This window comes from Amphiura filiformis, chromosome 4 (assembly GCF_039555335.1).
Source record: "Amphiura filiformis chromosome 4, Afil_fr2py, whole genome shotgun sequence".
In the NCBI taxonomy this organism is placed as follows: Eukaryota; Metazoa; Echinodermata; class Ophiuroidea; order Amphilepidida; family Amphiuridae; genus Amphiura; species Amphiura filiformis.
In genome coordinates this window covers 14,827,468-14,842,378 of record NC_092631.1, presented here as the reverse complement: position 1 = coordinate 14,842,378, position 14,911 = coordinate 14,827,468, and positions in this window count along the sequence as shown.

Genomic DNA, 14,911 nt, shown 5'->3' with positions numbered 1-14,911 from the left:
TATACGCAGTAGCGTAACTTTGGTTTTGGGTGCCCGAGGGCATTAATAGCTGGGTGCCCCACTGATTTTAAAAAAATGAAGCACATGCGCGAAGCGCAATTTTTGAAGCACGCGAAGCGTACGAGCCTTATGGCGTGAGGTCCAGGGGCCCGCTTAAGGGCCCCTGGTGGGGGTCCAGGGGGCGAAGCCCCCTGAAGCTCTTGTGTTTTTCAATACAGAAACAGCATTTTCAACTGCAAATTAATACGCAAGTTTGGTAGATTTTGATGTTATTGCAAACGAAAATAAGACAATTTAATGATTTTTTTAATCAATGATAATACATATACATAACATTTTTGCCGTTGGAATGGAAGGAAATCTTAGTTGAACCAATGGGCACCCAAGCTGAGGGGCACCTTCGGGTGCCCCTCAGCTCGGGTGCCCGCGGGTTCACACACCCTGAGCCCATAGGAGTTACGCCACTGAATATACGTAATATCCTGATGTTGCATGTCATTTTGACTATTCATGAAAATATAAGAAAAAAATAGAGTTACCATGGTTACACAGACAAATAAAGTAGAGTATTAATAAATTTACGTTTCATACTGCAGTTACTGTCCATTTTCCTATACATAATACACAGTAATCTCACCATTGACGCGTGACCTCTACAAACAGTGCATGTTATAGGTATAGGGCATTGCCTAGTTAACGTCACTGTGTGAAAAATAACGGGCCAATATATAAAGTACTATCTGAAATTCTAGAAAATATAGTTTTGTAACATGTCCTAATTTTTTAGCCAATTTAGGTGTTTGGAAATATTCGCACTTTGGTGTTTTAGGAAGGATATGTAAACGACAGATAACACCAAAAAATATGAAGAAATTATTTCCAAACCGTGTCAAGAATGCTGGTTAACAATAAGCAGACTATTGTATCATTTCGTAAACAAAGGCCCACACAGTATATTGTTACCTTGCGTTTGCTTTATAATCGTTCACCCAACTGAAATGATAATACCAGCTCATTGCTCATTGCACAGGTAAAACAGAAACATGTGTAGTGTGGATTTAACCAGAGAAGATCTGATTTAACATAGTTGAGCTGTTTTCAATGAGTGTTATCTTGGTTTAATAGCTTTTAATGGGGTTTAAGTCCTGCAAAGGTCGTGGTGAATTCTACTGTAGACATGACTGCATCATGCATCTTGATGTCATTGCCTGTCATTTTTACTATATTTAAGGGACCGTTCACAAACACTTGTTAGGGGGCTGATGCAAAGGGGGGGGCTAAAATTTTTGACCCTCCTAAGGGGGGGGGCCTGAAAAATGACCACACATTTTCCTGGGAAAATCGAGTGATATGCTTTTCTATGGGGTTGACCCATAACTTTCATGTCAAAAAGGTAGGTCCCTAAAAGGGGGGGGCGAAAATGTTCGCGATGGCTGTAAAGCCCCCCCCCACCCCTAACAAGTGTTTGTGAACGGTCCTTAATCCACGAAACTACTCAGGAGGACATGCAGTGTAGGCCTACTTACTCCTAATAAGAATTGTCATTAAAAAAGACAAAGTTCACGGATCAGGTGTATTATTTGTTCAACTTTCAATTTTCATATCATAACCTACTCTGCACTGATTTGACAATGACAAATGATTTGAGGCATAATGATATTATATACCTTAAGTACATCCTGACTCTAGAAATAATTTTTGCATTTAGGTTTTTAAGCGCACCTACAGGGAACAATTTTGGCATTTTTAGCAGTTTAATTTATTATGGTGTAGTGCTACAGGTCCAGATTTAGAATTCTATGTCTACCACACTCATGATGCCCATAAAAGCTTAAACTCGGCAGTCAGAAACTCTAGAGAAATATGCAGTAGCCAAAGTATGGCTACTTTGTACCCGAGCATGGTGTCCACCTTGAAATACAAGTGCCCCCCCGGAACCGTTTAAATAGGGCTGTACGCGCTACTGGTTACAAAGGCAAATAAGCAAAAGTATAGATGGTCCTGTGTCATAAACCGGAGTACCTTTGTGTTACATGTCACAAATTGTTGAAAACCAAAGGTGGTGTGGCATAAAGTGCAGTAACATTTTGTCCATAAATCTGACAATAGTAAAAGTATATATTTTCCAGGGGCGGCTCTTCCATTGGGACTAATGGGGCAGAGCCCCACCCAGATTTTCAAAGTATTATGTGATTTTTATTAATCTTAAATACTTCTTATTTAAATTGCATAAATCTCAAAATATCCCTTATTATTGTAGTGGATATTCTATGTTTATCAGTGTAATTCATATGCTTTCATTTCTGCTGGGGATTTTTATATTTATATCAAGTGTGTACCAAATAATAAACTGGCAACTCCAATGTGGAGCTTATCTGAGATAGCTCCAACAGACCTTATTATCTTCATTGAAAAAGGGCATTGTCATATATCTGTACACCCTTCCATAAGAAACCATATGACCCCAAAGTTTATCAGTGGGTCTAACCTGTAATAGCTCCTAACCTAGCCTCCATAGCCTCTAACAAAGCCTGAAGTGTCATATACCATTCAAACAATAATTTCCAATTGCCAAGTGAGTTTTCTCAAGAGACTAGATACTTTATCATCTACAGGTACTCAAAGTTATGGCATTTGTGGTTAAGGTCAATAGGGTGCAGGGTATCAACTTTGTCCTTGTTTATAGGTGCATGATTCAGGGTGGCCTACATTGAACAAGTAAATTATGAAGAGTTTTAGTGAGGAATTATATAGGCTCAATTTGTATTCATCAGAAATTTACACCCTGTAGGCCATTTGGTATAATGGACCAAAACAGGTCAAGGTTTCAGTTTCTGAGAAACATAGTGATTTGACTTGCTGTATAGGCCTATCGGATATTCAGTTTAGTTTCATCTAGTTTATGTATGCGGTTGTGTCATCTTGCTGATGATGAGTATAGTAGTTTAACTTTAAGGTAAGATTTTTGTAGAAATTCAAATTCCCCTTGATTCATCCTAACCTATTTTATTTTCAGCACAATAGGGGCCTATAGTATACAGAGGATTCTGAGAAAATGATGATGAGTTTTCTTGTCTTTTTCCAAAATATGTTCAGCAAATGTTTTGAAAATGAGATTCAAAACATCAAAACTATTGTCAAGGAAAGTTATAATTTTATTTTCATGTCATTCATCATGTTTCACTAGATCACTATTCATGTTTTTATACTTTTTTATACTTGTCACATATGGATCAAATTAGGTAAAATTTTGCACCAAATCGCTTCATTTTGGTGTGTAATTTTAAAAATTTTCCAAATTCTGAGGGGGGCACATCCCCCCTCAGACAACCCCCTGCTCGCACAAGTCCGAGGCTCGGCGCTTCGCGCCGATTAGCCCCACCAAGAAAAAACACCCACCAGCCGCCACTGATATTTTCGGATAGCGTATAATACAGGGATAATAACTTTTTGAGTTTCAAGTTGATATGCAGGGTTGCCCAAAATATATACTGGGTGAAACAACAAAAAATAACTGCTTGAAAACTTGTCCATGTAATTTACCTATTTATTTTTCGCTGAAATGATTTTAGCAATAATAGTGATATATTAAATATCTTGATGTATAATTGCATGTCATTTTGACTCATTCGTGAAAATAATAAGAACCAGTAGAGCTACATGCAGGTAAATAAGGTAGCGTATATAAATATACGTAATATCTTCATGTCATTGCATGGCATTTTGACTATTCATGAAAATATAAGAAAAAATAGAGTCAGTACACAGACAAATAAAGTAGATTGATGATTTGAGGCATAATGATACCTTTAAGTACCGTACATCCTGACTCTGGAAATAATTTTTGCATTTAGGGTTTTCAGCGCACCAATACAGGGAACAAATTTGGCATTTTTCAGCACTTTAATTTATTATGGTGTAGGCCAAGTGCTACAGGTCCAGATTTAGATTGGCACATTCTATGTCTATCACACCATGCCCATAAAGCTTATATAACTCGACAGTCAGAAACTCTAGAGAAATATGCAGTAGCCAAATGCAAAAGGAACCAATTGTTTGTAGTGTCCTTCAAACAAGCTTTAAAGGGCATATCTATTGCAAAAACAAGTTTATCTCCATTCGAAGAGAATAATTATTACATTACAAGTTGACACTCTTTGCCATTTTTTATGCGTATTTCTCCTGAAAAAAGAGAAATTGTGTTAGTAAAGTTCGGGCTCATACGTGTCCTTCCCCCGTTCGAAGCGAAATTAATTTTGAAAGTGAAAGTCCATCAGAATAATCTTTAGTGTGCACAATGAACACACACAAAAATTTGGTCTCATACTTAGTCCATGTCGTTTTCAAGAAATGGCCCCTTGAAGTTTGGCCCAGACCCCCCTTTTTGTCACTTACAAGTGTCATTGGTGATTTTTGGCTTTTTTGGTAGCTCATATCATAACTTCCTGTTCTGAACAGATATAAAGCTGCATTCTAGCTTAACCTTATGTCATATTTTCAGAATCCGACTCTAAATTTCAGATTTCAAGCATTTTGGGGGCCCCGGTCCCCTGGTGCCAATCATATGTGATCATATGACTCAAACCCAGTAGCGTAGCCAGCAGGGGGGGGCAGAGTCCTGATAAAAAATGAAAGAAAAGTGCCCTCTGACAAAAAAAATGAAAGAGAAAATCAGGAGGGCATAGGAAAAGAAAAAGGGCACGGAGCCCCTTTTGTAGCAAAATTCAGGGCCCAAATAGAGTAAAATACAAAATGTTTCCGCGCTACGCGCGCACATTGTAACAATAAAGCCCTTTTTAGCCGGATAATGGGCGAAAATACGGTGTAAAATACCATTTTTTTCGAGCTACATTTGCGCGCGCACATCATAAGGCCCTTTTCGGGAAGCTCGAAGACATACAGTCTCTATGTATTGTATGATGCAACTGCAATTTTTTCGTCTGTGCCCCCAAAATTTTATCATAGTTTTGCCCCCCCCCCCCGACCAAGAAAGCTGGCTACGCCCCTGCTCAAACAGGAGTTACTTTGTAAGAAATTGAGCCCCTGGTTCACGGGGTTTTACAGGGAACCAGGTGATATTTCAATACCCCCAAGGTCACGCACAACACCAGAAGCTTCTGGTTCTGGTTAAATATTCCCAACGCTCTTAAAGAGCCAGGCGAGAAGAAATGTGATGTGCGCTGGGGTATTTTTTAGTCCTTTTGCTGCTTGCTTAGATGTGCTGTGGTTGCTGATTTGAATTGCTTATTATCGTGGATGGTTACTATGCTTTGTGGTAGGTTGTTCCAGTCTTTTATTGTTTGCGGAAAGAATGAAAACTTGTGACAGTCCTTGTTGGATGTCTTCAGCTTGTAGGATTCGCTGTGATTGTGTCTGGAGAGGCGTGTGACCGGTTGTAAGAATTTTCCTGCCGGTATGGCAGTCTGACCGTGATGGATTTTATGGAACATGGACAGTCGGGCTGCTTTCCGTCTGGTTTCCAGTGTATCCCATTGAAGGGCATTCAACATTGCTGTAACGCTGCTTGTGCGGCGGAAATCATTGCAGACAAATCTTACCGCTCTTCTTTGGATCTTTTCTAGCTGGTCTTTCAAATCTTGGGTGTGTGGGTCCCAGATGGTAGATGAATATTCTAAGTGGGGTCGTACTAAAGTCTGGTAAGCAGTAGCTTTCAGGTCCTTTGGACATGAATATAGATTACGCCTAATAAATCCCAGGGCCCTATTGGCCTTAGCCACTTTAGATTGGATGTGATTCCCCCACTTGAGATCAGATGTTATTTCGACACCAAGATATGAGTGAGATGATGTGTTTTGTAAGATTTTGTTTCCTAATGTGTATTGATGTTGTTTGGGAGTTTTTGCATGTGTGAGCCTAAGAACAAAACACTTGTCGGCATTGAAGCTCATTTGCCACAGATCCTGCCACATGGACAATGTGTTCAAATCGTCTTGCAGTTGTTGTGCATCCGATTGATTCTTTATGGTGTTGTACATCACACAATCATCCGCGAACAGTCTCACGTTGGATTTGATGTTGTTCGGCAAATCGTTCAGATACAAGAGAAATAGCAGCGGACCTAAGACAGTGCCCTGGGGCACTCCTGACTTAACCGGTACCCAAGAGGATGTATCTCCATCAACAACAACTCTCTGATTCCGCTTTGTCAGAAAATTAGAGATCCAGTTAAAGGTATTGCCTGTGATGCCATAATTATTGATCTTATACAAAAGGCGCTGGTGGGGTACACAGTCGAATGCCTTAGAAAAGTCCATAATCACTAGGTCGACTTGAGATCGCTTATCTAAGGATTCTGCAAGATCGTCAACTGTCTGGATCAACTGCGTTTCGCAGGAGTGGTGTTGTCGAAAACCGTGCTGTTTGTCCGTTAAGATGTTATATCGTTCCAAGTGTGTCATGATATTACTGTGCACGATATGTTCAAGAGTTTTACAGCATATTGACGTGAGAGATACTGGACGGTAATTACTCGCAACAGACCTGTCACCCTTTTTGTAAACGGGGGAGATGTTGGCGGTTCGCCAGTCGTCCGGTAATTCACCCGATTCAAGTGATTTGGAGAAAATCAAGCAGAGTGCAGGTGCAATCTCCTCGGCAGTGAGCTTCAATATTTTAGAAGGAATTCCATCGGGTCCTGAAGCCTTGTGCTCATTTAGCTCTTTCAAAAGCTTTTGGACTCCATCCACATTAATGTCAATTGGTGGCATAGATGGAAGTCTTGTTTCATTGGAGTGTTAAGTGGCTTCTCGTTGGTGAACACCGACTGAAATTGGTTGTTTAATATTTCAGCCTTTTTACTACTGTCAGCGTAGAGTAGCCCTTCACTCTTTAGGGCCGGTATCCCAGTTGAATCTTTCTTCATCCTCTTGATAAAGCTCCAAAACTCCTTAGAAGAAGATAAGCATGTTGATCTCACATAGTTCCAATAGGATATCCTTGTTTCTCTCTGCCCTATTTTCCTCAACTCTCTGAATTTTTGCCAGTCCTCTTTTCTACCAGTTGATTTAGCACGGTTGAAGGCTCTTTGTTTCTGTCTAAGTCTGCGCTTGACTGAGTGATTTATCCATGGCGTATGTTGTTTGCCTGTGCTCATTCTAGTTGGAATATTGTCATCCATTGCTTTTGTAATGTCACATTTAAATTCTGTCCACAATTCATTCGCAGTCTTAGATGAGTAACTTGGTGAAGTTAATTTATCACTCATCTTTTTCATGTCTGCTTTCATTCCATCACTATCCATTTTATTCCACTTGTAAACTTTCCTAGGTTTCTTTTTGTTGATCTTTGGTTTAGTGGAGAAGTCTATCAACGGTATACCGTCGTGATCACTGATGCCGGGGACCACCATGGATTGATCAACTAATGTCTGATTTGATGTGAAAAATAGATCGAGGATGTTATCCCCTCTCGTAGGTTCTGTCACAAGTTGTTGTAGGCAGAATTCATCAGCAATGTCAAGAAGTTGACGTGACAATCCAGGTTTGCTGCATTTTTGCTTGGTGGTATGAGAGTCCCAGAGGATGTCGCCCAAGTTAAAATCTCCTCCCAGGCAGATGGTTGTTCCTTTTTTCACATCTATCTTGGCTAGTGATTCTCTTAGACATTCAAGGTAACTCTTATCATTCCTATCCGGTACGATCTGGGGACGGTAGAAAGAACCTATCAGGAGCGACTTGCACCCAGTAAGTTCCAGTTTGATCCAGATGATTTCGCATTCTGTGTCAAGTTCAATCTGTTCAGTACCGACCAGGTCGTTACGCAGTGCAACAAACACTCCTCCATGTCTTTTACCAGGGTCTCTGTCCTTACGAAAGGCGGTAAAATTGCTAGGAAAGATTTCACTGCTGGAAATGCTATCGTCGAGCCATGACTCTGTTCCAATCACTACATGTGGCTGGTGGGTATAAATGCATGTAGCAAGGGATTCCTTTTTGCATATGCACTTTGACAGTTTATGACAAGGAATCTCAGGGAACTGTTTGTTGTTTTGTTATTTTTTGGCTTTGATTTAGGTTTAAGTGGGGATGAGGAAGCTTTGGGCGATCCAAGCTGCTCGTTCTCCTCATTTACAGAAGCTAGACTCTGAAAGCTATTTGAAAGTTCAAATGATGTTGAGCTATCAGAAAATAAGTGACCTGATGAGTGGTTCGGTAGACCACAGGTATGACATATCCATTGAACAGAGTCAGAGGTGTCAAGTACATGTCTTTCGTAACTGCAAGTATTCATGCTCATACAATCTACGTGATACCAACCATGGCAGTTATCACATCGTATACCACGCTGCCCCCATTTCACAGCTTTATCACATAGCTGGCAGGGGTACTTGGGCTTGTAAGGCCCTGGGTTTAGCTCAATATCATGAGCGTTAACGATCAAAAGAACACACAGGTAAGACACGGTGATCTTAGTCTTACTTTCATTGGTTGGGTTAACAGATAGCTTGTATAAGCTGATACTTATTATACTCTTTCTGGTGAGAATGTTTTCTCTGTACAACATTATTGATACAGAACTTTCTATGTATGATATTGAGTGCCATGTTTGGCTTGTAGGATTTGCATACTCATTGTAGTTGTCAGCATATGTACCTAATGATACACCAAACAACTGTAGTGTACCTTTGTAAAATCTCAAGTGTGGGGCTTCAGTACCCAGGCTTAGGCACAATTCGGGGTCATAGGAAGTACCAGGGGATAAACCTATCGGTAGAGCACAATGTCCCAAAAAGCTAACCTTGATGATAATGACAATTGAGAATAACAAGTACGATGGCTGCATGGTGGAACTAGGTTGGTAGCTGAGAGCTTGGTAGCTGAGAGCTTGGTAGGATTGGTCTGGTAACGGCAATGGTCAGACTAGCCACACCAGCAGTACTAATTAATACATTAACCGGTCAACTTGCCTTACCTTAGCCGGTCATTCTTGAAGTCGCCATCTTGGCTGTACCATATATAATAAGCTTATCAAAACAATGTCAATACTCACAAAGTTCGATGATTATAACAATACAAATCACTCTAGGTGGTATCGGAACAGTAATGCAAAACAACAATTTGATTTAGATTTCACAAATCAAAAGGATTTGGGAGGATTTTGATGATTTAAATCACAAACTCCCAGACGAAGATGGAAGTACGTCCTACCCCTACACATGCGCACATCACCACCCTACCAGATCACATTTTAATTCTGTGGAACTACCAGATAAGAGAATAATCTGGCAACACCTGCCTGCCAGCCGATTTTGCAGTGCACCTACTGAAGAAGGAATTGTTAATAAACCCATGATATTTGATGGCAGGCGGTATCGCGTAAGATTTGAAGAGAAGTTGAATGACAATAATTCTTCTGTGTAAGTTATGTAAATTGTGTGGAAGTACATTACATACGACAGGAAATATACAAAAAAAATTGTCTCAAATGCTGGTAAGCTAAATTCATGCAAGCATTGCATGATTGTGAAAACACTGAAAATGTGAAGTTCAAGTTGACGATGCATGCCGAATTCGACAACCATGCAGGTGATCTGGTAGTGGTAGTACTACAATCTTCAGTCTTCAGTCTTCAGTCAGTTCACTCCAAGAAAGTTTGAAACTTGTCCATGGAGACTTCACAAAGTGCAGTTGTGTAGGTGCAAATATACAAAGTGCGAGTAAAAATCCTCTTCATCTCTTTTAGAGGCGATGATGGGTGGTAGTGGGTTGGAGATCCCGCACTACCGGAAGAGCCACAGCTTGGAAGACAGCGACAGATGGCGAGTCAACTGCTTCCTGGGGTAGCCTATTCCAGATTGGTATAGTTCTTACATAAAATGAGTACTTGTAAGTATCTCTGGCAGCTGGAACAGGATGATATCTGAGATGGTGACTTTTTCTTCCGGAGGTAGGATGCAACTGGACACATGGCGGGAACTGTAAGTTGATCTGCTGGTAATGTATTTTAAAGAACATGGTACATTGGGACATCAAGCGTCTGGTGGCTAGTAGATCCAAGTCAAGCTGGCTGAGCAGAGGTGTAATGCTTGTGTATCTACCATACTCTCCACAGATGAATCGCACTGCTTGTCTCTGGATGGCTTCCAACAGTTTGATGTCTCCTTCAGCATACGGACTCCATGCTGCTGTGCCGTACTCAAGTTGCGGACGCACTAGAGCCTGGTATGCACGTAGTTTGACGTTTCTAGAGCAGGGTCCAAGGTTCCGGCGGATGACACCAAGGGTGCTGGATGCTTTAGCTGTTATACTTGCAATGTGCTTTTTCCAAGTTAAATCGCTGGAGATGGTAACTCCCAGGTACTTGTGATGTGATGTTCTTTCAATGGCTTGGTCAGAAACAGTGTAGAGATGCAGTTTTGGCTTGGTCTTACGGGTGATGGTGAGTAGTTGACACTTTGAAGCATTGAAGCTCATCTGCCATTTATCGCCCAAGCAAAGACGGTGTTTAGATCTTCTTGAAGCTGGTTTTGGTCTTCATCACATTTGATTTCCCGGTATAAGATGCTGTCATCAGCAAAAAGCCTCATGGTTGATTTAACTTCGTCAGCTATGTCGTTTATGTAAAGCAGGAACAAGGTTGGTCCCAAAACAGACCCCTGCGGAACACCTGATCTCACTGGTTTCCATGATGAGTGGGTCCCATTTATGACTACACACTGTTCTCTATTGCTTAAAAACCCTTGGATCCAGTTCAAGGTTTTTCCATTAATGCCATAATGACGAAGTTTGACAGCAAGTCTCTGATGGGGCACTTTATCAAATGCTTTACTGAAGTCTAAAAGTAACACGTCAGTCTGGCCACTACGGTTGAGACACTCAGCCCAATCTTGTATCGCATCGATAAGTTGAGTTTCACAAGACCTTTTCTCTCGAAAACCGTGTTGGTTGTCAATGATGATGTTCTTTGCAGCGAGATGCTTTGATACATGAGATAACACAATATGTTCCAGGATCTTACAGGAAATGCACGTTAAGCTGACGGGTCTGTAGTTTTCGGGTGATGATTTGGATCCTTTTTTGTATATTGCTGTAACTAAGGCTTTTCTCCAGTCTTGAGGTAGTGTTCCAGTTGAATATGATTGACAGAATATGAAGTGTAACATAGGAGCAAGTTCTTCAGCGTAATCATGGAGAACTCTTGCCGTGATGTTATCTGGACCTCCTGCTTTGGTTACATTAATTTTCTGAAGCTGTTTGATTACTCCTGGAAGCTCTATATCTAAGTCATTAATCCTGCCATAAGGTGATTCTGGTTTACTTGGAATGTTTGACAAGTTTTCGTGAGTAAAAACAGAAGAAAACTGAGTGTTTAGGGCCTCTGCTTTTGCTGAGTCAGTCACATGGTTGGTGTCATTTGTTGAGAGTGTAGGAATACCAATAGCTTCACGTCGTTGAGATCTGATGAACGACCAAAACTTCTTTGGATGGGTGTCTAAACTGGGTCCCAAAACCTCCTCCATGTAATTATGATACGCCTGACGGATTTGGTTGGTGACAAAGTTTCTTTGTTTTTTGTAGCAGTCCCATAACCTTTGAGATTTTGTCTTCTTTGCTTTTCCATACAATTTATCTCTCTTGCGCATTTGTCTGACTAGGTCCCTATCAATCCAGGGATGGCTTTGTTTCCCATTATACATGCGGTGTGGAACAAATTCCTCGATCCCTCTATCTATACACTCTTTAAACCAAATCCAGTTTTCATCCACTGATCTCAAGTCAGGACTGCTTTGGAAGAATTTATTATTTTCTTCCTTCAACATGGATTTCAATTTGTCTGAGTCCGCTTTATGAAAACTGTAGATCTTGCGCACAGGCTTGTTTTGCCTTTTTGGTTTCAAATTGAGATCAAACAATACGATATCATGATCACTTATCCCTGGTTGAATTCTGATGTTGTTAACGATGTTGGGATTTGAAGTGCATATTAGATCGAGGACATTTTGTGATCTGGGTCTGGTGATCAGTTTGTTCATTTGTGTGAGTCCTGTTTCATGAAGAAATTCAAGAAAGTCATTATGGATCTTTTTGTACCTGCTTGCCTCCTTCGTTTGATTAGCATCCCAATCTATATCTGGGAAATTAAAATCTCCGCAAACCAGAATGTTAGATCTGTTGTTCTTGATCTCTTGCATAACTTTGGATATGCTATCAAATAGATGTTTGACAGGCTCAAACCCAGCACTAGTATGCTTTGGGGGGCGATAAAAACTGCCGATGTAGACTTTCCCAGCATTTGTAAACTCTAAACATGACCAAATTAGTTCACATGGTGCATCAAACTGGGGTTTGTCTATGGATATCAAGGTGTCTCTGACAGCTATGAAAACTCCACCTCCATTCTTAGTTCTGTCTTTTCTGATAACATTATACCCTTCCAGAAAGACAGAAAATGTTGGGATGGTAGAGTCCAACTTAGATTCACAACCTAGAATAAGGTCAGGTGAGTGATCAACAAGAGCTGCTTGAAACGATAGCCTTCCTTTCTCTCCTTTCAGACCATCACAATTAATGACCATTGTTTTTAATTTTGGTAACCTGTTTCTTTCGCCAGATGTACTTGGCTTTGTTTTATCTCCAGGTGGTTTAATTGGTGCAGATGAATTTGTTTTATCACTAGGTGGTTTGTTTGGCGTTGACGAGTCCATAGGTTTAAAACTCTCCTGGTCAATCAAGCTTTCTTCAGTTTCATCAGATAACACACTAAATGAGTTTTCACTACAGAAATGGTAGGTATCAAAAAGGGATGGGCCAACATTGGGAAGACCACACTTTATACACACCCACGACAGATTTGAGTGATCTTGATAAATTTGGTAAATATGGTCCGAAACGACGGCACAATTTTTGTGAATCCAAACATCACATTGGTCACACTGAATGGCTTCATGACCATACTCGACTTCGCCATTACAAATACCACAAGGATACTGTACAGAGTCAATTTCGATGTTACTAGATGCTGGATTTTCATAACTTGGTCCTGGGTTTGACTCGACACCACTTAAGAGCAATATCATGAGAATTAATTGTCTATTGCTAGCAGTAGAATTATTGGGCTGTATGATACCTTTACTGAGATATTTACTATTAACCCTTGTCTTGGTGGCAATAGCTAATGACCACTGACATTGTTGGTATGAGTCAAATGGTTGAACACAACTTAGATCTTGCTCCGATGTCAGTGTGCAACTACTAAATTTTGAGTACACCGGGTTACACATGACAATGTTCATAATATAGTAGCCAAGAGTGAGCAACACGCACAACCGTAAAACCATATCCATGGTTGGAATGGATCAATCACCAAAGTTACGCAATCTTTAAAGGCTTAGTAGAATGTGAATGTATCATCAAATCAATGGTTCATACCACTAAATCCGCCTGTGAAGCGGTTTCCGGCAAAAGTTTATCACGCCTATAGTCCCAAGTTTGCTTAAAAATTAAGCAAAATCGGTACAGTCAATATTAACACTTTTAGTGTTGAAAATCGTGTTTTGCTAAAACTTGTTACAAGTTGATCGAGAAATCTATCTACTATCCACGATGACACGATGGTTAATGTGTGGATAGAAGATAGAGATTGCTGGTATACCACGGCCAGTCGGCGTAGCGTCTCCAGTTTTAAAACGCATCAAAACAATTTTTTAGATTGTCCAATTTGGCTTCAATTTAGCTTGGCTAACATTTATGTATCTTAGCTGAAGTGTATGCTTACTTTTAACCGGAAACACAGGCGCTGAAGTATAAAGTCAGACCATATAATGAGGCCGTTTAATTCGGCAACGTCCTTGCTTGATCATAGTTGTTTTGACAACTGCCAACTGCGTCGGTGATTAAAGATTTGAGAAAATCCAGTGCTGGGCAAATCAATCCATCTCCCGATTTGCAACTTAGGTTAACTTGTCATTGCAAACTGATGGTGATACCCTTCCCCGGTACCCTTCCGGTTCTTGAACATGTGAGCCCAGCACTACATGTGTTGATCACCTATTTACAATGGGGACTGTGTGATGTCTGGCGATCACTCGAGAAAAATTGACACAAAATGACGTTTTTCGTGAGTAACGTCAAGGTGAATTGATGAAGGAATATAGCACATGTGTCACTAATATTTCAATAACAATATCCTCATATTTTTGAGACAATAATTAACTTGAGGAAGAAATTTTTATTCATACATGTATGCATGATATTGGGCCCTGGATGGCAACCGTGTACATGTGCCAAACAAGGTACGTTACATGAGCACGTATACTTCCACGTTCTAACTTTCGTATCACAAGCTATCGGTTGTTCATACGAAAGTTAGAAATTTTCGAACAAGTTACAAGTTGTGAATGGTGAATACATGATGTCGATGAATAGAGCACAAGGCTCCCGCTGGACGCGAATTCTTGCGTCCAGACGCATTTTTGTATTGCTGCACGCAATGTTCAACAAATTTCATCAACCCATTATTGCGTCCAAAGTTGATTCAGCCCAAAAAAGAGTGATTATAAGCTTACCACTGAACTTCATCATCATAAAAATCGCGCAAATTACGTTGACTGATCACTTTAGTTCGCAACACAAACTCAAATAACGGGCAAAACAGACACATCATTTATATCGGTATGACATTTTCGTATTGGTGCTGCCCTATCTAAGTTTGCACTGAAGTGCCATCTCAGTTTTGGTGCGCCGATGTGGATCATGTGTTAATGAATTTTTATTTATTCTGGATAAATAATGGGGTATTAATTACAATTACAAGCATAAGAGTTTAGACAAGAAGTACAAGAAGCTGTGTAATTAATATTATGACAAACATGCAACTATTTAAGCTACAGGAGCCTTGTATTTTTTAGTGCAACATTGCACTAGCTTTTTGTATACACTTCATCCCATACCGT